Here is a 24,096-nt window from a genome sequence, read left to right as displayed (position 1 = left end):
TTTAAATACAGAAGTAAGAATTTGGCTTTTATTCTTTCCTCTTTTTTTCTATTTTTTTTTCTCTTTTTTTAAGAATACTTAAAAGAACTGTGCCCTTTTTTCTTTTCAATAAGAATCTTTCTTCTTGGAACTTAAGAAAATGGCTTCAAAACGTCTGCCTCCCGCCCCTAAGGTTCCTATTTCTTCTCCAATGCCTCAGCCTGCATCTCAGAAACCAAAATCACCTCCACCTTCTCCTCCTCCTCCTGCAATTTCTCTTAATGATTTACAAGATGCTTTAAAACAGCATGCCTTGGATATTAAGGAGGAGGTAAAAGATCTTATAATTGCAGAGAGGGCTAATACAGAAGAATTATTGGAGAAAAAGAACAAACAAGTAAGAGACCATATCCTTCTGGCCTTTCAGGGCTTAGCCCTGCACATAGAAAGGATTGATGACCAGATGGAAAAGATTACTGAAAATGCATCAAGGATGGAATTTAGAATGCAGGAGGTAGAGAACAAGATAGAAATTACACAGGATGAACAAATCATTTCACAATATAGGGAAGACTTAAAGATGCTTATTGTGAAAGATATTGCTCCTAATATTGGCTGGTGGCCTGAAATAATTGAGAATGAGATAGAAAAATTTTTTAGAGTTAATTCACGGGTTGCTAGACAGAGAAATCTACCAAGAGATGTGGTTATTTATTTTTCTAGAAGATCTATCCATAATGAAATTATACAGGCTTTTTACAAACAAAAGTTTCAAATTGCTGATCAAGACGTGATAATTTTAAAAGAGATACCTCCAAAAATTTTAAGAGCCAGAAAAGATTTTACTTTCTTGTCTGATGAGTTGAAACATCGTCAAATTCAGTTCAGATGGGAGATTCCAAGAGGAATAATAGTAAATTATGAAGGGATACGTCACAGATTAACTACTGTTTCCAAAGCAAGAGATTTTTATCAGTCTACCTTAAAAGCAAGATTGTCACCACCTCCACAAATAAGGATGACGGAAGAGTCTCTTATGGCAGGAGCCTCATCAATGATGGTTATGGAACAAGCTGCACCGAATTCTGACATAAAAGAGCAAAGGATGACACGAGCTGCCCATAAACGTAAAGAAAAAGAGCAGTTGCAGAAGAGTGGTGAAAGTTTGGTTGTTACAGAGCCTGTGGGAGGGGCAAGACCAAAAAGATCTTCGACAGCAGATCTGCAGGCCATGCTCCAGAGGCTCCAGGCCGGTGGAGATGGTCAGGTTCCTGACCTGGAATGTTAATGGCTTAAACATGCCCCAGAAACGAAGAAAGATTTTCCATTATTTGAAACAACATAATAATGATTTGATATGTTTGCAGGAGACTCATATAACTTTAAAGGATTCTAAATTCTTGATGAATTCCCGTCTGGGCACACATTTTACTGCTCCAGCCCCTGGGAAAAAAGGGGGAGTGGTAATTTATGTGAAGAAAACTTTTTCAGCTAAACTAATTGAGGCTGATTCTGAAGGAAGATATCTTTTTGTGGAATTATTATTACAAGGCCGAAAGGTTCTTATTGTTGGACTATATGCTCCCAATCAACAACAGAAACAATTTTATAAGTTGCTGCATGGCAAGATATCTCAGTTGGATTATAAATCGGTAATTTTGATGGGTGACTGGAATGGGGTTTTAGACCCAACTATAGACAAAAGAAGTTCCTCTAAAACTTTTATTCAAACTAAACTACCTATGACTTTCTTTGATTTGAAGGAAGAACTGGAGCTTATTGATATTTGGCGAGAAAGGAATACAAGTGATAGAGACTTTACCTTTTATTCTGATAGACACCAGTCATTTTCAAGGATTGATTTTTTTTGATTACTAGTGACTTCCTCCCTAGAGTGAGGAAGGTGAAAATTTTTCCTAGAACATTGTCAGATCATAGTCCTGTGTGGATGGAGTTATATTCGGAAGACGGAAATAGAAGATCCTGGAGATTGAATGAGAACTTATTTAATCAGGAGGGGTTCGTACAAAAGTGTAAAGAACATTTAAAGGACTTTTTTACTATAAATATGAATAAGGGAACATTGATGTCTATGGTGTGGGACGCTAGTAAAGCATATATGAGGGGAATTTTGATTCAATTGAATAAAGTTTTTAGGGAAAAAGGGTTACAAAGACGTAGAGAAATAGAAGAAGAGATCAAATCAAAAGAACAAGAATTGGTTCTTAACCCTACTGATAATAATTTAAAGGTATCTATAAAGATGCTTAAGGAACAAATTAACATGTTGATGGCAGATCAGGTGGCTATCAATCTGTCGTACATGAGACATAATACTTTTTGCAATGCGAATAAGCCTGGGGGGTGGTTGGCTTATCAGTTACGAAAGAAACAGAAAGCTAGAATTATAGAGAAAGTAAAATATAAAGGTACTGAGGTTTTTCAGCAAGATTTGATTAGAAAAAGCTTTTTGGACTTTTACACAAAATTATATTCAAGTGATAATATAAGGGGTTTGGATATAGATAAATATTTACAATCAGTACATTTTCCTAGACTTTCAGAGGAACAACAAAATGGGATGAATAGTTTAATTACTGTGGAGGAAATTGGTTTAGCTATTAAGCAGTTAAAGGTTGGAAAGTCTCCTGGAACAGATGGACTGACTTCTAGGTATTATAAGATATTATCTGAAGAAATGATAGAGCCATTAAAGGAACTCTTTAATAGTATTTTGTTGGGTATGCAAGTTCCTCCTTCTTGGAAAAGAGCCTTTATATCACTGATTCCGAAGGAAGATCAGGATCTTACAGAGCCTAAGAATTATAGGCCAATTTCATTATTGAATGTTGATTATAAGATCTTTACAAAAATTTTGGCAAATAGATTAATGCAGGTTATGAAAGACTTGATTCATAGTGATCAAGCAGGATTTATAACAGGGAGATATATGAAACATAATGTTAGACAAATTATTAACTTAATTGAGTACTTGGATAAGAATAATCAGATTCCTGTGGCTTTTATCTTTTTGGACGCTGAAAAAGCTTTTGATCAATTGGACTGGCAATTTTTATTTTCTTTGGTAGAGAAAATGAATTTTGGGGATAATTTTTTACATGCATTTAAAGCTATATATCAGCAGCAATGTGCACAAATTGTTGTAAATGGGGGATTGACTGAGAATTTTAATATTCAAAAAGGGACAAGACAAGGATGTCCATTATCCCCATTGTTATTTGTTTTAACATTGGAAATTTTATTGACTCAGATTCGGGAATCAAAGTTAATTAAGGGTGTAAAGATAAGGAAGAATGAGTATAAATTGCGGGCATTTGCGGATGATTTGGTTTTAATTTTGGAACAACCGAACCAGGCGACTGATGGTTTATTAGAACTTATAACACAGTATGGGAATGTTTCTGGTTTTAAAGTTAATAATTATAAGACTAAGATATTATCTAAGAATATGTCAGTTAAAGAAAGGAAAAGTTTGATTAAAGCCACAGGTTTTCAGATGGTAAAAAAGGTTAAATACTTGGGAGTATATCTAACTGCTTCAAATGGAAAATTGTATAAGAACAATTACGAACCACTATGGGCAAAAGTCCAAAAGGATTTAAGAGATTGGAAAAAATTGCAATTGTCATTGTTGGGGAGAATTTCAGCTGTAAAAATGAATGTTCTACCAAAGTTTCTTTTTTTGTTTCAGATGATACCTATTCTTAAAAAAGAGGCAAATTTGGAGGAATGGCAAAAGGGTATCAATAATTTTATATGGGCCGGGAAGAAACCAAGGGTTAAATTTAAGATATTACAGGATGCTCGAGAAAGAGGGGGACTTAAGGCACCTAATTTGAAATTATATTATGATGCAGCCGCCCTAACTTGGTTAAGTGATTGGCTTAATTTAACAAATATGGATATTCTTTTTTTGGAAGGTTGGGATTTAATATACAGTTGGCATGCATATTTAATTTTTAATAAGAAAGTTGATCGGACTTTTAAATTACATATTTTGAGGAATGCCTTAATTCGTGTTTGGAAGAAGTATTATTATAGATTAAATTATAAAATACCTATCTGGGGGATTCCCAGACATGCAACTGAGGGAACTTCTAAGGGGACAAATTTTGATAAAATCTCGTACAAAGAATTGTTAATTTGTTCTGGTTCAAATTGGCATTTGAAATCCCTAGATGTATTAAGGCAGCAAAATATTCTACAGTCATGGTTTCAATAGTTACAAATAATGGATAGATGGACTGTAGACAAGAAAGAGGGAATAACACTAGAAGATAGACAATTGGTTATTCAGATTAAAAACCAAGGTCCGGTTCATATAAACAGAATATACAATGTTTTATTAGAGTTAGATTCGGAAACAGAATTGGTTAAAGACTGTATGATTAAATGGGCTCAGAATATACAGGAGCCGATCTCATTGGATTTATGGGAGATAATTTGGATAAGAAATGTTAAATTTACACAAGCTCAAAATTTGAGATAAAATTTTTATAAAATGTTTTGTAGATGGCATTTAGATCCTAAAAAATTATCTTGTATGTATTCCAACATACAGCCCAAATGTTGGAGATGTGGCAATAATGATGCGACATACTTTCATATTTGGTGGAATTGTGAAAAAGTAAAGGCTTTTTGGATTATGATTTGGTGGAACATTCAAAAGATTTTTAGAAAAAAGATAAAGTTTACTCCTCAACTATTTTTACTTGGTATTTTTGTTGACTTAAATGAAAAAGAAACTACTTTGATGTTGAATTTATTAACTGCAGCAAGGTTACTAGTAGGTTCATATTGGAAGAAAGATTCTTTGCCTACTTTAGAAGAATGGATATTTAAAGTATCTAGTTTTGCAGAAATGGCAAAAATTTCTGCTTATTTAAAGGATCATACACAAGAAAGATATATTACTGTATGGGGAAGGTGGATAGATTATATTCAGAAAAAATATGGAATTAAAAAGTTTTATTTATTTTATGAATGAATATCAAATATTATAGAGAATTGTTTTATAGGTTATGGAGTTAAAGGTTAATTATGATATTTTTTTTCTTTCTCTCTTTTTTTTTCTTCTTAATTATTATAATTTTCTTTTTTTTTAACCCTGTATTCTGCTCTGGGAAGTGAAGGGAGGGGGGGTGGGGGTAGGAGGGAGGGTAAGGGGGGTTCTCTATTTTAAAATTTTATTGTATTTTTATAAATGATTGTATGTTTTAAAAAAATAAAAATTTTCAATAAAAAAAAAATAAGGAGGCAGAGTTTTGGTTATAGGAGTGAGGTGGGCTCTACTCTGACCATCCCCTAGAGTAGACCTGGGTATTCTATGGCCTCAGGCCACATCCAGCCTTTTAGCTGTCCCTGTCCAGCCTGCATAAGGTTAATCAGAAACTAGAAAACAAATGTAAATAAATGAACATCATTCAAACAATACAACTGCAGTTTGGTGAAGCGGTTATGATAAATCTGGGTTTTCTGGAACTCATCTGGTTTTTGTTCAACTTCCTTCAAGACAGGAAAAAAAACCCTCCCCAAAAGTCCAAGAGAGGAGTGATGGAAACCAAATGGAGACATGGCGCCTTCGATCACATCATTCAGGCAAAAACTAGGTGGTGCTTCTCAGAGGTAATTTCAGGAATAGATGCTTCATCTCTCTAGTTTCCTGATTGGTGCATACCAGAAAATCACCATTACAACCTAAGTGGACCGTTCCCTTCCAAGTCCTGTTGACAACACACATAGCAATAAAAGTAGCAGAAAGGAACTCCTGGATCCATTGGACACATATAAAAGCTGCAGCGGTGGACCACAGCTCCACTATTGAAGCAACACCAAAAGTACCACCTATAATACTCAGGAGGAACCCGGAGACCAAAGAGTGGATCTTGAAACACCTTTTTGAAACTGAACAAAATGGGGGAGGGGAAGAGCAAAACATCTGACTCCAAAATTGTAAAAATGTTTATAAGAATGAATTGTATGTTAGTAGAAGTAGTGTATACCTTTTTTAATGAAAATTATCAGCACTTTTGATCAGTGATGTCATCAAAGTAAACAAACCCATGTGCTGGTTACGTCAACAGGTCATGGCCCTAAACGGAAGTGACGTGCTCAGCCCCCACCCTCCGGATGTGACGTTTTGGCCTAATCCCATCAAGATTGGCAGTCAATCCTCTGGGTACTTGATTAGGTTAACCCTAGACTAATTATATGGACATTCAAAACCAAAAAGAGCTAAGTAAAGTGAATAATTAGCAGAGGCCTGTGTTTTTGGGAAACAAGCCCTACTTTGGGGAGCTGTGAAATAAAAAAATAAAAAAGGCTTTTTATTTCTAATAATTCTAGCCTAACGATGCTTTTAATTTTTCTGGAGTTTTAAAAATCAGTACCTCAAAAGCTGGGGAAACAGAAGCCCCTGAAAGGCAGCCAGAGCCTGCATTTAACCCCTTTTTTCTAAAAGGTATTTTTTTCTAAAAGGTATTTACTTCTAGGTGGCTTTAAAAGCATTTCCTCGAATGCAAGGGAAAAAACAAACAAACCATAGCCCCTTTTAAAACCCACAGCTGGTTTTTACCTTTGTAAAAAATCTAAAGACACATATTTTGCCATTTGCACCCTGAATAAAATTTATTCTGCCCCCCTCCCCCCTATAGCAAAAGACAAGGAATATTAACAGAAATTAAAATGCTCACAAGAGGCAAGCAGCCTTGCAGTAGGGTTTTAAAACTTGTTCAGGCATGTCAGGACTGCGATTCCGGGCATGCGTGTTTCTGTCTGTCTGCTAGTAAAAAAGGAGGTTAGGCCTTGTTTGGGACATGCCCGGGCATGTCATGCTTCCCGTGATCTGGGCATGCGCAATGCTAAAGGGCGTGTCATTGCAAGGGGCAGGGGAGTTTGTGCGGGGCAGGGACATGCCCGGGCATGTCATGCTCCCCGTGATCTGGGCATGCGCAATGCTCAAGGGTGTGTCATTGCAAGGATCAGGGGAGTTTGTGTGGGCAGGCCTGAACAGCTAGCGATTTAATCCCAGCAGTCTTTTGAAGATGGCAGCCTCTGATGGAGATTTCTTTGATGTAAATTTGACCCCCAAACCACCCAAGCGTGGGCGCAGAATAAGAAAAGGACCTGAGTTATACAGTTTCATCGAAGAGAACAAACCTATAAGCCTTGTTATTGCAGATTCTGCAAAACATCAAATGGTAAGTGTGTGTGTGTGTGTGTGTGTGTGTATGAGCCAAGGTGGTGCAGCAGTTAGAGTGCAGTACTGCAGGCCACTTTAGCTGACTGTGTGCAGCAGGTCAGCGGTTCAAATCTCACCGGCTCAAGGTTGACTCAGCCTTCCATCCTTCCGGGGTAGGTCAAATGAGGACCCAAATTGTTGGGGGCAATGTAAATATATATATACATTGCTTACTGGTGTACACCGCTTAGAGAGTGCTTGCACTTAAAGCGGTATATAAGTCTCATAAATAAATAAATAAATAAATGTATATATATTTTCTGAGGTTTTCGTGGGTATTTGTATGTAGGTCTTTGGTTGTTCGGGTTTTCTCCCACGTAAAATTGGAAGTGTCTTGGCGACGTTTCGACGAAGTCCCATTCGTCATCTTCAGGCTGGTGCTTTCAGCTTCGTGCTTTGAGCAGCAATGTGTGGTCTTAGCTGTTCATTCCTTTTAACTGCCAGTGGGGGTATGAGCTTGGCTGTGCTCTGATTGGCTGCAGGAGTGTTCTGTTTGGTTGTACTCAGGTTAGTCTGAGTTGCAGAGGGGTTTGAGATTTTGGGCTGCCTTGCTATTTTCTGGCTTCACGTTCGTGGTCCTGCTTCCTCTTCATGGAGGGTGTCAGTTTGCTTCATGTATGGATTGGAGGGGTTTAAAGTGGCTAATGATGCAGCTGTGGTCTGGCTTCTGGTTTGTGCATAACATCTCAGATAGGATCCTCACCAAAGCCGAAACCAATGTCCTTTCCAAAGGATTCAACTTTGCAGTCGCTCCCAAACACATCCCCACTGAAACCATTATATGTGGAGTTGAAACCAGCCTGACCAAAATCAACCCCGACGACGCTAACAGAATCAGACTCAAAATCACCAACATCCTCTGCACCAGCAAGCCACCCAAAAGCAACTTACCCAAAGAGGAACAGACAGCACTACGTAACCTGAAAAAAGACACCAGCATAATAATCCTACCAGCAGACAAGGGCAACGCCACGGTGGTTATGAACACATCTGACTACCAAACCAAATTAACCAACCTACTCCAAGACTCCACATACAAACCCCTAAATACAGATCCCACCACCTACCTGGAAAAAACCACCAGATCCAAAATAAAAGCCTCCCCCATTAGCGAAGAGATCCAGCAAAAAATCATTCCCAGAGAGAAATCATCCAGATGCCCCAAACTCTATGGTCTCCCCAAGATACACAAAGAAGGAACCCCACTCAGACCTATAGTCAGCTCCATAGGCTCACCTCTACAAAACCTAGCCAAATTTCTCGCCAAACAACTACAGCCCTATGCAGAATCCATCACCTCACACGTAAAAAACTCATTCCAGTTTATAGAGATCATAAAGAAACAAAACTTACAGCCCAGCGACCTACTAGTGAGCTTCGATGTCATATCCCTCTTCACCCAAGTGCCTATCAAAGAAGCCTTGACAGCTATTCAAAACAAATATAACCCCCCCAAACACATCTTAGATCTGACCAACCACTGCCTATCCAACACATACTTCATCTATAATGGACAAAAATACAAACAAACAGAAGGAGCACCCATGGGATCACCCCTCTCACCTGTCATTGCCAACCTCTACATGGAACACTTTGAAACCCAAGCTCTAGAAAAATCGGATCACAAACCCAAACTCTGGCTCAGATACGTAGACGACACCTTCATAATCTGGCCACATGGGAAAGAAAAACTGGACAACTTCCTCACACACCTCAACAGCCTACACCCCAAAATACAGTTCACCATGGAAACAGAAGCTAACAACCAACTTCCCTTCCTGGATGTCTTAGTCTACAAGAAATCCAATGGCTCCCTAGGACACACCATCTACCAGAAGAAAACACACACAAACCGCTATCTGCACGCTCTCTCACACCACCACCCAGCACAGATCAACTCTGTAGCCAAGACACTCATCTCCAGAACAAAACGCTTAGCTGACGAACAACACCTAAAACCCGAACTACACACTCTCACCAATGTACTAACATCCAATGGATTCCATAGAAATAAGATTACAAACCTAATCCAAAAAGAAACCCCCACTAAAATCCAAGACAAAGAACAAGAAAACGGCAAAGCCCTCCTCCCATACATAAAAGGCACCACAGACAGAATCAGTAAGATCCTCCATAAACACAACATCAAAACAGCATTCTGCACAAACAGAAAAATATCCACCATCCTTAGAAACCCCAAAGATAAAATTGAATTAGAAAATCAAGGAGTATACGAAATCCCATGCACCACTTGTCCCACCACATACATTGGACAAACCAACAGAAGAATAAGTGCACGCATTGAAGAACATAAGAACTCAGTCAAAAAAGAGGAACCAACATCTTCCCTGGTCCAACACCTTAAAGCCACAGGACATGAAATTGACTTTAAAAATACCAGAACCATTGCCAAAAGTGAACATTTTAATAACAGAATAATCAGAGAAGCCATCGAGATAGAAAAACGCCCACACAGCATGAACAAGCGAGATGATACCTCCCGCCTACCAGCCATTTGGAAACCCGCCCTTATTGACAAACGACTCCCTAACACAAAAAATGATACCAGACCCACACTCACAAAAACCACACAGGATGTCACCACCACACATCCACGCAAAAAACAAACCCAAAGCCACACCGATGACGAGGCACGACCACAAACCAGAAGCCATACCACAGCTGCATCATTAGCCACTTTAAACCCCTCCAATCCATACATGAAGCAAACTGACACCCTCCATGAAGAGGAAGCACGACCACGAACGCGAAGCCCAAAAATAGCAAGGCAGCCCAAAATCTCAAACCCCTCTGCAACTCAGACTAACCTGAGCACAACCAAACAGAACACTCCCCCAGCCAATCAGAGCACAGCCAAGCCCCTAACCATTCAGAACACACCTCCACCCAATCAGAACACAGCCAAGCTCCCACCCAATCAGTTCATACCCCCACTGGCAGTTAAAAGGAATAAACAGCTAAGACCACACATTGCTGCTCAAAGCACGAAGCTGAAAGCACCAGCCTGAAGATGACGAATGGGACTTCGTCGAAACGTCGCCAAGACACTTCCAATTTTACGTGGGAGAAAACCCGAACAACCAAAGACCTACATATATATATATATATATATATATATATATATATATATATATATATTTAAGAAAACAGTATTTTGATTGCTTGAAACAGATAGCCTAAATCTAACTTTATTTCCTGCTTTAGAAACGGCGGAGTCTCAAAATGTCAGCATGCCTCAGATTCTGAAAGCGTGTGTCATTAAAATATTACACCACTGCTTAATGGAATGTCTACAATCAGATGAAGACCATGTGGATGGTACCAGTGAAACATAACATATTAACAGCTTATGCTTTAGACTTTCTATGCCTCATGTTCTCTGGATCATCATCAGTATTTCTGACAAAATGAATAACTTATATTTTACCCGGGGTTCCCTTGATGAGCTCAAGACATTCATACAGCGTATCGAAAAGAGTCGTAAAGCACTGTCATTAATGTCAAAGATTGAATCTGAATTGCCATTGTCTCTGAAGAGATTCATATGCCAAAATGTAACAGAAATTAATTACAAGAGGCTCTTAATGCTATGAAATTTATAATAAAATGGGCTTTACAAATCACATGAAAGATGTATTATGTTTTTCTTTTGCTGACCCCTATTTAACTTTGGCAGATGTTAAACACAATTTAATCAAAGCTCAAGGGGTATTATTCAATTGGGTTTTCCTGATGAGGCGGGGCTGGCCAGATTTGCAAAAGCTGTGAAGAACTCATCAACTCTGATGTGATTAATTTGTAACATAACGTGCTATTTAAATGCAGTTTTGCAAAAGTTGTGAAAAACACACCTCCTCTAATGTGATTAATTTGTGACATCACCAGCGTATACAAAAGCAGGGTCCATACTGGTCTAGTCACATTTGCTGGTTTCTGGCATATCTGTACCTCCAGAGCCATTTGATCTGCTAAGAAGACCCTTTTCAGAATGGAAGCCACTATTGTAAGTAGTTTTATGGCTAATTTTTGAAACACTTAGATGCAAAATGGAGTTTTAGAATATTCTTGTCTGCTTGCTTGTTTGACTGATTGATTGTTTTATTTCGCTAGAATGAATTGACAGACTCAGAATGTTTGAGGGCTTATGAAGGTATTTGTCTTTCATACTTTCACACATTTAGATTCTGGTAAACATTTCTGCAACAATTCTGACTATGGGATTTTTTTTTTCCTTCAGAATGGGAGGATGACCAGCCATTTGCTGATGTTGCTATTGCCATAGAGAACCAATTGACAGACTCAGAATGTTTTTTTTTTATTTTTATTTTTAACCAACAAGACAAAACAGAACAAAGCAAAACATAACACACATATACACACAATATATACTCCTCCTTTTTTTTACAGCAATTACGTAACGTAATCTAATATTTACATTTCTCCCTTATTCTTCTTTAAATATTTGTCCTTATAGCCCCATTATTTCTTATTTACATTTTTCTTCCTTCATGTTCTACTTCTTACTAAGAATAATTCATATTATTATTATTATACATTATTATACACATATTTTCACTTTTGACCTTTCCATATTTATTCTCCTCTATTATTTCTAGTCTCCAACCAGACATACACCTTGTTCCATACTATATAATACTCTGTGTCTTCCTTTTCTTTTATCTCTTTTTGTCCATCTCAGCACAGTCCAGGATTTTTCTTATTACTTCTTCCTCTGGTGGTATATTCTCATTTTTCCAGCACTGTGCATATGCTATTCTTGCCGCTGTTATTATATGTAAAATTAAGTACCATATTTCTTTACTATATTTTCTATTTAAAATACCCAACAAAAAGATCTCTGGTTTCCAGTCTACAAGTTGGTCTATTATTTCTTGGATCCATTTTCTTATTGTAGACCAGTATTTTTTTGCAATTGGGTATGTCCACCATAGATGATAATATGTTCCATGTACTTTTTTACATTTCCAACATGTTGGCGAATTATTCTGGAACATCTTGGCAAGCTTTGCAGGTGGAAGATGCCATCTGTAAAACATTTTCAACTGGTTTTCCTTGAATGCTGCCGACATAGTCAATTTTATATTTATTTCCCATATTTTTTCCCGTTTCTCCAATTCTATGTATAATTTTATCCAATTCTTGCAGCTCTTTTTGGATTTCATATATTTTTTTGTCCTCTGTATATTTAGATTGAATTTGTGTAAATGTCCACCAATCAATCTCTCTGCCAATGTCTTGTTCCAATTCTTGTTTTGTTTTCAAATTTCCCTGTTCATTTACTAATTCCTTGTATCTAATTATCTTATTTATATCCAATAGGTTTGGGTATTTCAGAGCTTCTGTTGGGGATAACCACATTGGCATTCTTGTATAATGTTTTTGTTTTATTTTTTCCCAAGTCTGTAGCAATGCATTCCTATGTGTCTTTGAAAATATCTGTGTATTTTATGTTTTTCGTCCCATAGGAATGCATGCCACCCTGCTTGCAAATCATGTCCTTCTATTGTTAAAACTCTAGTATTTTTCAAATCCATCCAATCTTTTAGCCAAGTTAAGCTTGATGCTTGGTAGTATATTTCCCACTCTGGTAATGCCAATCCCCCTTTATCTTTCGTATCTTGCAAGAGTTTTAATTTAATCCTGGGTTTTTTCCTTTGCCATATAAATTTAGTGATCAATTTATTTAATTCTTGAAAAAATGTTTTCCCTAATTTTATTGGAATAACCTGGAACAGAAATAATATTTTTGGCAATACATTCATTTTGACCATAGCGGTCCTCCCTAAAACTGAAATTTGCAAATTTCCCCAATTTTCTAAATCTTTTTTTATCTGGTGTAGTATTTTATTATAATTGTCCTCCTTAATCGAGGAGCATTTCGCTGTAAGCCAGATCCCTAAATATTTTATTTTCTTGGTTATACTTATCTTTGTTTTATTTTCCAATTCCCTTTCTTGTGCCTTTGTAAGATTTTTTTGTTATTAATTTGGATTTATTCCTATTAATCTTAATCCGGCTACCTCACCAAATTCTTCTATTTTTTGAATCAATTTAAAGCCGGTTTCTAATGGATCTTCCAAAATAAATACCAAGTCATCAGCAAAGGCCTGGACCTTATATTCTTCCTTTTTAATTTTTAAACCCTTTATTTCTTGGTCCTCTCTGATTTTTGTAAGAAGTATTTCTAATGATAAAATAAATAGAAGAGGAGAAAGTGGGCATCCTTGCCTTACTCCTTTGGTTATATCATTTTTTTCTGTCATTTCCTCATTTATAATTACCCTAGCTGTTTGTTTACTATATATTTTCTCAACCATCTTTCCAAATTTTGTCCCAAAATCCATATAGTGCAATTGTGTTATAATAAAATTCCAATTCAAATTATCAAATACCTTCTGGGCATCAAGAAAAACCAGCGTAGCTTGTCTTTCAGGATGAACTTCATAAAATTCTAAAGTATTCAGTATTATCCTCATGTTATTTTTTATTTGTCGTCCTGGTAAAAATCCATTTTGATCTGGGTGAATATAATTATTCAAAATTTTCTTTATCTTTTCTGCTATTATTGTTGTAAATGTCTTATCATCTGTATTCAGTAAAGAAATCGGTCTATAATTTTGAATTTGTTGTAGGTCTGAGTCTTCCTTAGGAATGAGGGTGATGATTGTTTCAGTCCAAGTTGTTGGTATCTTCGCCTCTTCCAACAGCTCATTGTAAATCTCCAACATTATCCATTGTAGTGACTCTTGTGTATTTTTATAAAACTCGATCGGAATTCCATCTGGGCCTGGTGATTTGTTGTTTTTTTGTTTTGTTTTGTTTTTTCAATGCTATTTCTAATTCTATTGCAGTTATTGGTCTATTCAACATTTCCTTTTGTTCCTCAGTAATTTTACCCATTTTTGCTGCCTCAATATATTGTTTGACTTTATCATCTGATATATCTTCCTGATGGTATAGCTTTGAAAAGAAATTTTGTATTATTTTCTTTTTTTCTTCCCATCTATATTGTACTGTTCCACTTTCATCTTGTAGTTGGTGTATTGTTCTTTTGTCTTTTTCTTTTTTTAATTTATAAGCCAACCATCGACCTGTTTTATTCGCATTTTCAAAGTAATTTTGTTTTGCCATCCTGATTTTCTGTGCCATTTCTTGTTGTGTTGTCAGGTTAATCTTGTGTTTTATAATATTCCATTTTTCTTTTATCTTTTTATTTTGTGGGTCCTTCTGTAGATCACCTTCTATTTTTTTTAATTCTTCTTGTAATTTCCCTTGTTGAAGTCTCCAATCTTTATTTTTCTTTGAGTTGTATGCAATTGTCAATCCCCGAATGTAAGCTTTTGTAGTATCCCACAAATTTTGTGTTGATGTCTCTTCCTTTTTATTTACCTGAAAAAATAATGTCAACTCCTTTTCTAGCATCTGTATATATTGTTTATCTTTACACAGGACAGACTCAGAATGTTTGAGGGCGTATGAAGGTATTTGTCTTTCATATTTTCATACATTTTAGATTCTGGCAAACATTTCTGCAACAATTCTGAACATTGGGGTTTTTCTTTTCCTTCAGAATGGGAAGATGACCAGCCTTTTCTAGAGTTTACATAACCCCAAGGGACCCAGCATGACAAGAGCCCTCCCCAGCCATGCACAAGCTACACAACACAAATGCTGTTAGGAGGTATAATATCTAGCATTTTATCCAATTACAAAACCATTAGTATTACTTTTTAGAAACTAAAAGGGGGGGTATTACATTATTAGGAATGTTGGTGATAGATTTTTGTTTGTTTGTTTGTTTGTTTAACCAGAGCCAGCCTGAAAAAAAGCAAAAATACATGAAGGTGGACTTCCCGCATCCCCAGCAGACAGCCATAAATGTGATTCCATCTCAATCAGAAGGGGAGATATGTCATTCTACACCACAGCTACAAGCCCCTAACTCTGCAAACTCTCAGAATATGAACAATGTTTATCTAGATATCGTACAGGAATGGGAGAAGCCTATCAGAAATTTCAGGGCTGTGGAATATTATCAACGCTATAGATTTATTAATCTTGACCAAATCCAGTCTTTTGTAGATGCTATAGAGGCTATTCATAATGTGATACAGACTCTTTTGAATAATGTTGCTACGGACATAGGACCAAACGATTTTGTTCAACTCCAGCTGGATGCACAGGGGTTAAATCATCCTCTCTTTTCTCTTAGGTGGAATATGAATGATTTAAATGCCGATGATTTTCTGACCAGTATTGAAAATCTGCTGCAAAGTAAGGCAGAGATATTGTGGGGGGGTAATTTGCAATTAGTGGTTACCGTCATGAAGAACAAGGAGGGGGGGAGGTCTTAAGAAGTTAAACACGGTGCTGCTCACCAGAGTGCTGGATAAAAAAAGACAGCACCTAGTAGATTTCAATGTGGGAGGTGAATTTCTGTGTTTTGCTAGCTGTTTGCTCTGGCTGATTGGCGGGGATGTTAGAAATCAAGAAATTATTACCAGGGACAGGGAACTTCACAATAGACTGGATGTTTCCACAGAAAACAGAATTGACTTTTCTCAGATACACCTCTTTGAAGAAGCTTTAAGGGTCACTATAAAGATCTTGTTTTATATGCAGGACAGTTGGCGGTTTTTTGTCACAGGTAGCCCCCAGCAAGAAAAAATAGTGTTTATATTGTTACATGACAAGCATTATTATGGCATCAAAAATATCAAGGGCTTCCTGGGTGAACGCTATTTCTGTAAATTCTGCCACACACCCTACCACCACAAATTTAGTCATGGCTGTCAATATATCTGCAGAGCCTGCCTCAACCAAGAATGCCAGCAGGTGGTGGAGGAGAAGGTGCGCTGCTGTAGGTGCAAAGAGCTTTGCCGGTCTAAGGTATGTCTTGAAAGACACACACAGCTCGCTATGGAGGGAAAAGTTGACTGTAAGAATAAAGAATGTGAAACATATGGGGTTTATGTCTTTAACCCCACAAAAAGTGCAAGGAAACCAAGTGTGGATAGTGCTCTGAGAAGATTGAAAGCTTGGAAGGGCATTTATGCTTTCTAAATTCATTGGACCTGCTGCGAATTGGCAAAAGATACATCATTTATGATTTTGAATGCTGTCAAGAGACAGGCATCCATATACCTAATTATGCCTGTGCCAGGGATATGTTGAAGGATGAGGATGATAAAGATGTTGTGAGGTGGGATTGTTATGGTGTTAGGTGCCTGGAGCAGTTTGTAAAGAATTTTATAAATCATAAGTTTAAAGGATGTACTTTTATCTCTCACAACTCCAAAGGTTATGACGGGTACCTAGTACTGAAGCAGTTGATCCGTGAAAAGGTTAGGGTTCAGCTTATAAGTCGGGGGGGGGAACTTTTATGTATCACCCTGCCAGATTATAAGATCCGGTTTATTGATAGCCTCTCATTTTTGCCCCTTAAATTAAGAAAATTACCCAAAGCTATGGGATTTCAAGGCAGCAAAGGATATTTCCCCCACTTGTTCAATACAATGGCCAATCAAGACTACGTGGGACCCACTCCCTGAAACCAAGTATTACAGCCCTGAAACCATGATGCCTGGGGAGAGAGAAGAATTCATGAAATGGCACTCTGCTAATACAGGTACTGTGTTTAAACTAAAGAAGGCTCTGTCTTACTATTGCAGACAAGATGTAGATATATTAAGAGAGGCCTGTATTCGATTTAGGGAACAGGTGATGGAAATGACTGAGCGTAAGTGTTTCAGGGGGGTCGGGGGGGATATTGTTGAGGAGATAGCGATTCGACGCATTGACCCCTTCCAACATATCACATTGGCATCTGTCTGTATGGCCCAGTACCGGTTCATGTATTTGAAGAGCTATACCATTGCATTAGCTCCTTTGGACAGTTATCACAAGACACAGAAAAGGTATTCAGCTCCAGCGATTCAATGGTTGTTGCATATAGAGCACACTGAGAATCTCAATATCCAGCATGCTCTGAAAGGGGGTGAAAAGCAAGTAGGCAAATATTTTTTGGTTGGTTTTGCTGTCATAAGTGGAACTCCCACAGCCTTTGAATTTCACGGTTGTTTTTTTTCATGGGTGCCCTGTCTGCTACTCTGAAAAAGACTTTAACAAATTACTTGATTCAACATATGGAGGCCTGCACAACTGTACTAAGATTAAAGAAGAGTACCTCAGGGACCAGGGTTATGCTGTGCGCTGCATCTGGGAACACGAATGGAGGGCCATGGTGGAGGATGACACCTCTTTGAAGCAGTTTCTAGTTGAGAATAAACTCCCAACTCCTTTGAATCCTCGAGATGCTTTTTTTGGTAGTAGAACAAATGCTACATGCCTGTACTACAAACCAAAACCCGGTGAACAAATCTTATACTATGATTTCACCAGTTTGTACCCGTTTGTGAATAAGACCAAGGAGTACCCAATTGGCCATCCGCAAATCATCTACCAAAACTTTGGGGACATAAAGCAATATTTTGGGTTGGCCAAAGTCAAAGTGTACCCACCAAGGAATCTCTATTTCCCAATCCTACCCCACAAATCAGGGGGCAAATTAATGTTTAGTTTGTGCGCAACCTGCACAGAAAAACTGCAAACTACCCCGTGTAAACACAGTGATGAGGAAAGAGCTCTGACTGGGACATGGTGTACCGTTGAATTGGATGTAGCTTTAGAAAAAGGTTACAGAATTGTTGAAATCTATGAGGTCTGGTATTTTGAAAGAACATCAAATGAGCTATTTTCAGGTTATATGAACATGCATCTCAGACAGAAACAGGAGGCCAGTGGTTACCCTGACTGGTGCAAAACAGAACAGAATGAAGAGCAATATATTCAGGATTATGAAAAGATGGAAGGTGTTCGCTTACGATATGACCACATTGAAGTAAATCCTGCTAAAAGACAGATTGCCAAGCTGTTTTTAAATTTGCTGTGGGGCAAGTTTGGTCAGAGCACCAATCACCTGACCACATCTGTGGTGACAAACCCTGAGGATTTATTCAAATACCTTATTGTGCCCTATTATGATTTTTCCTCATGTGAGTTTGTGGCTACAGACAGCCGTTGTGACATGGAAAACAGCCAAGAACCACCCCACCAAATCCACATGCACTTATGTATTTATCGCCAGCTTTACTACTGCTTATGCCCGGCTGGAATTATACAGGCTACTGGATGGGCTGGGCAATAGGTGCCTGTACCATGACACCGATTCAGTCATTTTTGTAAGTAGAGAGGGGGCGTGGACACCTCCTTTGGGTGATTATTTAGGACAGCTGACAAGTGAGATTCCACCAAACACTACGATAACAGAGTTTGTTGTGGCCGCTCCCAAAACGTATGCTTACGCTTTGTCCAACGGTGAAACAGTGCTAAAAGTGAAGGGAATCACACTAAACTGTGATAATAGCAACAAGGTTAATTTTGACAGCTTGAAAGATTTGGTAGATGATTATTGTCTGTCTGGTGCAGAGAGAAAAAAGGAGATCAGGGTAGAACAGTTGGGGATTGTTAGGGTTAAGAAACATTGGACTCTAGAAACGCAGGTCCTCCGAAAAACTCTAAAAGTAGTGTATAATAAAAGGTTATTAAAGAGTGAGGATTACTTACTTAATCTTACTTACTTACTTACAGTTATTAAGGATGGCGGAAAACATTGCACAATTTGTACACCCTTTCTCCTGTATTATAAGCGGGCCGTCCAATTCTGGCAAATCTTTTTTTATCAAACAAATGTTAGAACATGGTGATGTTGTGTTGTCTCAAATGCCTCAAAATATTGTATGGTTTTATAGTTGTTGGCAACCTCTGTACAAAGAACTGCTTAATAAAATCCCTTATATTAAGTTTATGGAGGGGCTTCCGTCTTCTTTTGAAGATGATGATTTGTTTCCGCCAAATCAAATCACTCTAGCTGTGATAGATGATCTCATGGCATCGGCCAGTGACAGCGATCAAACAGAGAAGGCTTTTACACAGTACGTCTATCACAGAAACCTGAGCATTATTCTCATACTACAAAACCTGTTCTTTCAAGGTAAGAAAATGAGAACAATAGCTTTGAATTCCAAATATTTGGTTTTGTTCAGCAGCCCCCGTGATCAGATGCAAATTGTCACACTGGCCAGGCAGATGTACCCCACTAACACAAAGTATTTTTTAGAAGTATTCCAACATGCCACTCGCAAACCACATGGGTACCTTTTGGTAGATTTGGCAGCCACCACTCCAGAATCCTACAGGTTGAGAACAGGCCTCTTCCCGCCTGATTGGCCTACTGTTTACACAATGAAAAAGAAGTGTAAAAAGCAGTAGCTCAGTTACATTAGCACTAGTTCATTTAAGATGTCATAGAGGGTACGTAGAAATTGGGGGCTTTTAAAAATCTTAGTAAGGGCCGGACCAAGACAGAGAAAAGCCATCTTATGCAATGCTAACACTGACCTGGTGGGGGCAATAGCAGAAATAGCTCTGAATACCCTAAAAGGAAGCCTTCCTCTGAAACCTTCACAATTCCGGTCTCTAAAGAGAAAGAAAGGTGTCATTAAAAAGTTGAGTGATAGAAAGGTCTCACTCAAAAAGAAGAAGATCATACTTCAGTCGGGTGGTTTTATCGGGCCCTTACTAGGGACAGCTATTCCGCTGTTGACTAGCCTGTTAGCTGGCTAAACCATGGATCATGCCGAGAAAATGTACCTGGTGTTGCATCATCAGATGGAGCAACTACAGAGTAGGCCGCCTACTATGGGGGCTATAGCCATTAACCGGTTGGATGATGAGATGCGTACCATTCTTCAGAGAGCTGATTTGTGTGAGGATGACAAGATTAAGCTCTACAATTCTGCACTGCAGAGGTATCTAAGACTGACCAGGCAAAATGAATCTGAAAAGGACAGACTGAATCTCATTTATCCACCGGAAGCGCCTCGACCACTTCCAACTTTACCAGAACAGCCACCACAGCCATTTCTGCAGGACACAGCGATGGATGAGATCCTAAGGGGTGTGAGCACCCGTTACAGGAAAAATGCAGAACTTTTGCTGAACAAAATGAAACAGCATCAGGACGTCTCAACCTGGGATGATCGTGGTATCTTTTTATACAAAGGGGTCCCTATTCCTGGTACTAATATTTTAGACTTGGTAAAAGGGGCCTCACAACACTGAGCTCCTACTGAGAAGTGGAAACCTAAAGGCTGGGATGACTTTATGAATGCTATGGCTGAGGTGAATGTTACAACCTCTGTGTTGGGATCTACAACTGTTAAAGAGCAAATAGAAAAGTTGAAAGATTCTCTGGTTGTTAAGGATGAAACTGCTACTAACCCCGTTTCTGTTATGACACCCCCTTTTGGGACTCAGAAGCCTCTGATTACCGGTACCCCCTCTAGCCCTTGGACATTAAATCCTAGAAGTAGGTTCAAGTTTGGTGACTGGCTCAATTTGTAAAATGAATAAAAACACAGTGAAACAAGTAAAAATGTTAAAGTCTTTTTCTTTATTTTACAATAAGGCATGCATGTCTGCATGCATTGGTGACAGTTACAGGTTCCAAGCCCCCTTCCCACCTTTATAGTTTTTACAAACAGCTTTACCATTTGATCATTTTTAATATCGGCATTGGAGTACATCTTTAAAATATTTTCATAGTCCACTCCTTTAGTCCGGTTCAGTAGAAAAAACACACAGTGTTGCCCGCAGGTCACAGTGCTGGGGTGTTGCAGTTGACGTTGGTGAAATATGTACTTCTCAGCTTGCTGCTCTAAAAACATCACTATAGAGCCAGGAAAGTCAGGGCTATCTGGCGGTCTTCCATAAGAATCAAAAAATTCACCATATCCAGGAGATGGGAAGTAGAGGGCCAGCCAGTGTTCACCAAGCAGAGTGTGAGGGTGAGTATTTACAATTAATCCAAAAGGTCTTTTGAAGATATGTCTCTGGGGTAGCAGGTCACAAGGGTAGACCCCTAGAAAGGCAGTATTTCCAGAGAACAATTGGAGGAGTTGCAGTGTGTCCATACTCACATATAATCAAAAAGCACATTCCTTGTGTGACTTATTTCAATAAGGTTTTCAAAGATTGCATAGAGAATCATGTTGACGGTGTTGGGGAGGGGTTGTGCAAATCTAATTTCGGCTCTGAGGTTACCATTCCTGATCAAAGAATAGTGCTCAGAGCATCCCTGATCAGGACTCAAGTCAAAACAATACAATGTATACCCTCGGTTAAACTCTTCCTGGCTGATTATCAGTGGCCTGTCTTTCATGCCTTTGCCTGTGGCTTGCACCATCTGCATGTACTCTCTCACAAAAAGACCGTGTTCATAATCAGGCTGAAGAGGCTTTGCGGGGATCTGCTCGCCATCACAATACAGGGCACAAAAATTGACATTGCAGTGTTGAAAATTGAACGGGTTTCTTTCATAATCCCCACTAAAAGATGCATTGTCCACAAACCCAATCAATAATTGTTTAGGTAGCTGCCCCAGAAATAGATTTTCCTGATTACACACAAGGCTCCCTGCAGGAATGCTGTAAACATTCATCCCCACTCGATCAATGGGGTATTTGCCATTGGAGGTGAGCAAAGCTTCTGCATGGCCAAGGCGCACTCCCGGGGCTACTTTTACACGTTTTACAAAGAGAGAAGCTGCCAGGAGTTGCACTTTATAATTCTCATTGCCATCCTTCATCACACAAAATTCATTTCTGCTTCTTGTGAGTTTGACTTTCACATCAACGCCGTTAATCAGCAGTCTGTCTTGAAAAAACAGATAGCTATGCAGAGGCCCTAGCAAATCCCATTTACGACTACCGGCCATGTATCTTGCTCTCACTTTGAAACCGGAGTTCCCAGCAGCTGTCAGTAGAGTACTCTCCATGAGTTCTGAGTCATCTTTGTAAAAAAACCCCAGCTGTAAATTGGGTACCCAGTGCATCACTACCAAAGTTCAGAATCAGTTCAATCATGGCCCAATAAGAATAGCAATGATGGCTCTGTGTAATGAGCCGATCTCCCAAAGTAACATCCAGCTGGTTAAACAGTGATGCTATAGGGTAGTTGGTCAGGCCCACCCTTGCCCCATCATCAATATCCAACCCATCTGCCTTTACAATCTTGCAACTCACATACAGCAGGGTGTTGTTTAAATCCGTGTAATGCTCACCATGCCCCGTGATAAAAAATTCCAGGGGAGCATTGGGTGTTAGCGCTGATAAAGGAGGGATCTCGACATAGGTACTGTTTTCAATACTGGTCTGTGTAGGTGTCAGTTGAAAAAGATCCAGTTCTGATTTAACACATTCCTCTGAAGCAGAATGAATAAATGACATATTGTATTAGAATATGTCTTCCTTGTCACAGAGCTTCCTCTTCTGCGCACATCTCCTCTTGCTATGACGGGCCTTTTTCACAAGTCTTCTCTTTTTAAACGGAATAGGCAGGCCCAATGCATAATTCTTCCTGGCTATGAACAACCCTGATCCATCCCGCCCCCTTTCAACAACTTGGAATACAAGATTCCCCGCAACATCTCTGACAATGTTTTTGGCAGCAGATTTCACATGCAGCTTAATGATTTCTAATCCATGCCTCAAAAAAGGCATTGCTTTTCGAAAAAGTCCACGGAACAGACCCCCTAACCCTGTCCCGTACATAATGGGGGCTCCTCGGAAGCCTGGAAGGCCTCCATCGGCTTGTGCCCTGTAGTAAGACACGTAGTCTTAAGGGTTCCCATGCTCCTTGATTACAACCATCCTTCACTTTTCCGAGGCCTAAAATGAAGCTTGACAATCACCTTCCCATTACAAAAATGCACGTTTTTGTCCTGGTTGGTTTTGATTTCTATAGTAACGGTATTGATGTGATGTTTGCTGACTGGTACATAATGTAGACGGTCATAGGTTATTGTGATGAAATCATTGTCTTGCCCTTGCACAGGCACACAGCGCAGTAATGGCACATAGTAGTCACCAACTATCTGGAGCTCTACAATGTCTGTATAACCATATAAGGTGTTGAATCCAGGGAATGTACTTAACAGATGTCCAAGTTCTCCGCTAACTAGAATGGTATGCGGTTCATCACCTTTAAGGTTAATTTTTCAACCCACTACATCATACTGTAGGGTTGTCTTAGTGTTTGATATAAGCTTGTTCATATTTTCTAACAGTTGTCGGATGCTGCTATAGTATCCGCTTCTCAAAGAAAAATGCCATCTCTTTCTCTCATTAGCAATTTCAAAATATTCAGGAGAAGTTAATGTGTGCCAACTATGTGGATACTGTATCTCTGCTAGCTCTACTTCCCATGACCCTGGAAGATCCAACGATCTTGCTAACTGTATAGTAAAATTAGAATTTCTGTTTTGGGGAAAAATTGCTGCTGACGCATTGCTGGGAAGGGTGATATAAAACTCTGCCGTATCAAAGATGTTGTACTTCAGTCTCCTTAACCCAACTGTTGAACTTCTCTGGCCATCCAGTCCATTTGACTAGAAATTCTCTGTGTCTCCCCCACCCTTTTTTTTTTGGATAATTTTCTCTATTCTGTATATGCGCTGTTGGTCAGCAGGAACCTTTTGGAGCTCCTCAAAGTAAAAAGTCCTCTTTACAGGGTCACCAGTGTAATCATTTAATCTATACACCACTCTTTCCCCCCTTGTCTGCAGTTCTTTGACGATGAATATCTCATCCGTATAGGTTTGCTGATAGCCCTTTTCAAACTTACCCTTCAGTCTGGATACCCTGACATGATCTCCCATCTTAAGACATTTTTCCTTTCTTTTCCTTTTTAAAGCT

Source organism: Crotalus tigris, unplaced genomic scaffold, assembly GCF_016545835.1.
Source record: "Crotalus tigris isolate CLP2741 ecotype Arizona unplaced genomic scaffold, ASM1654583v1 scf7180000019677.366735, whole genome shotgun sequence".
Lineage (NCBI taxonomy): Eukaryota > Metazoa > Chordata > Lepidosauria > Squamata > Viperidae > Crotalus > Crotalus tigris.
The sequence above is the reverse complement of the archived record's forward strand: the minus strand, read 5'-3'. Positions refer to the sequence as shown.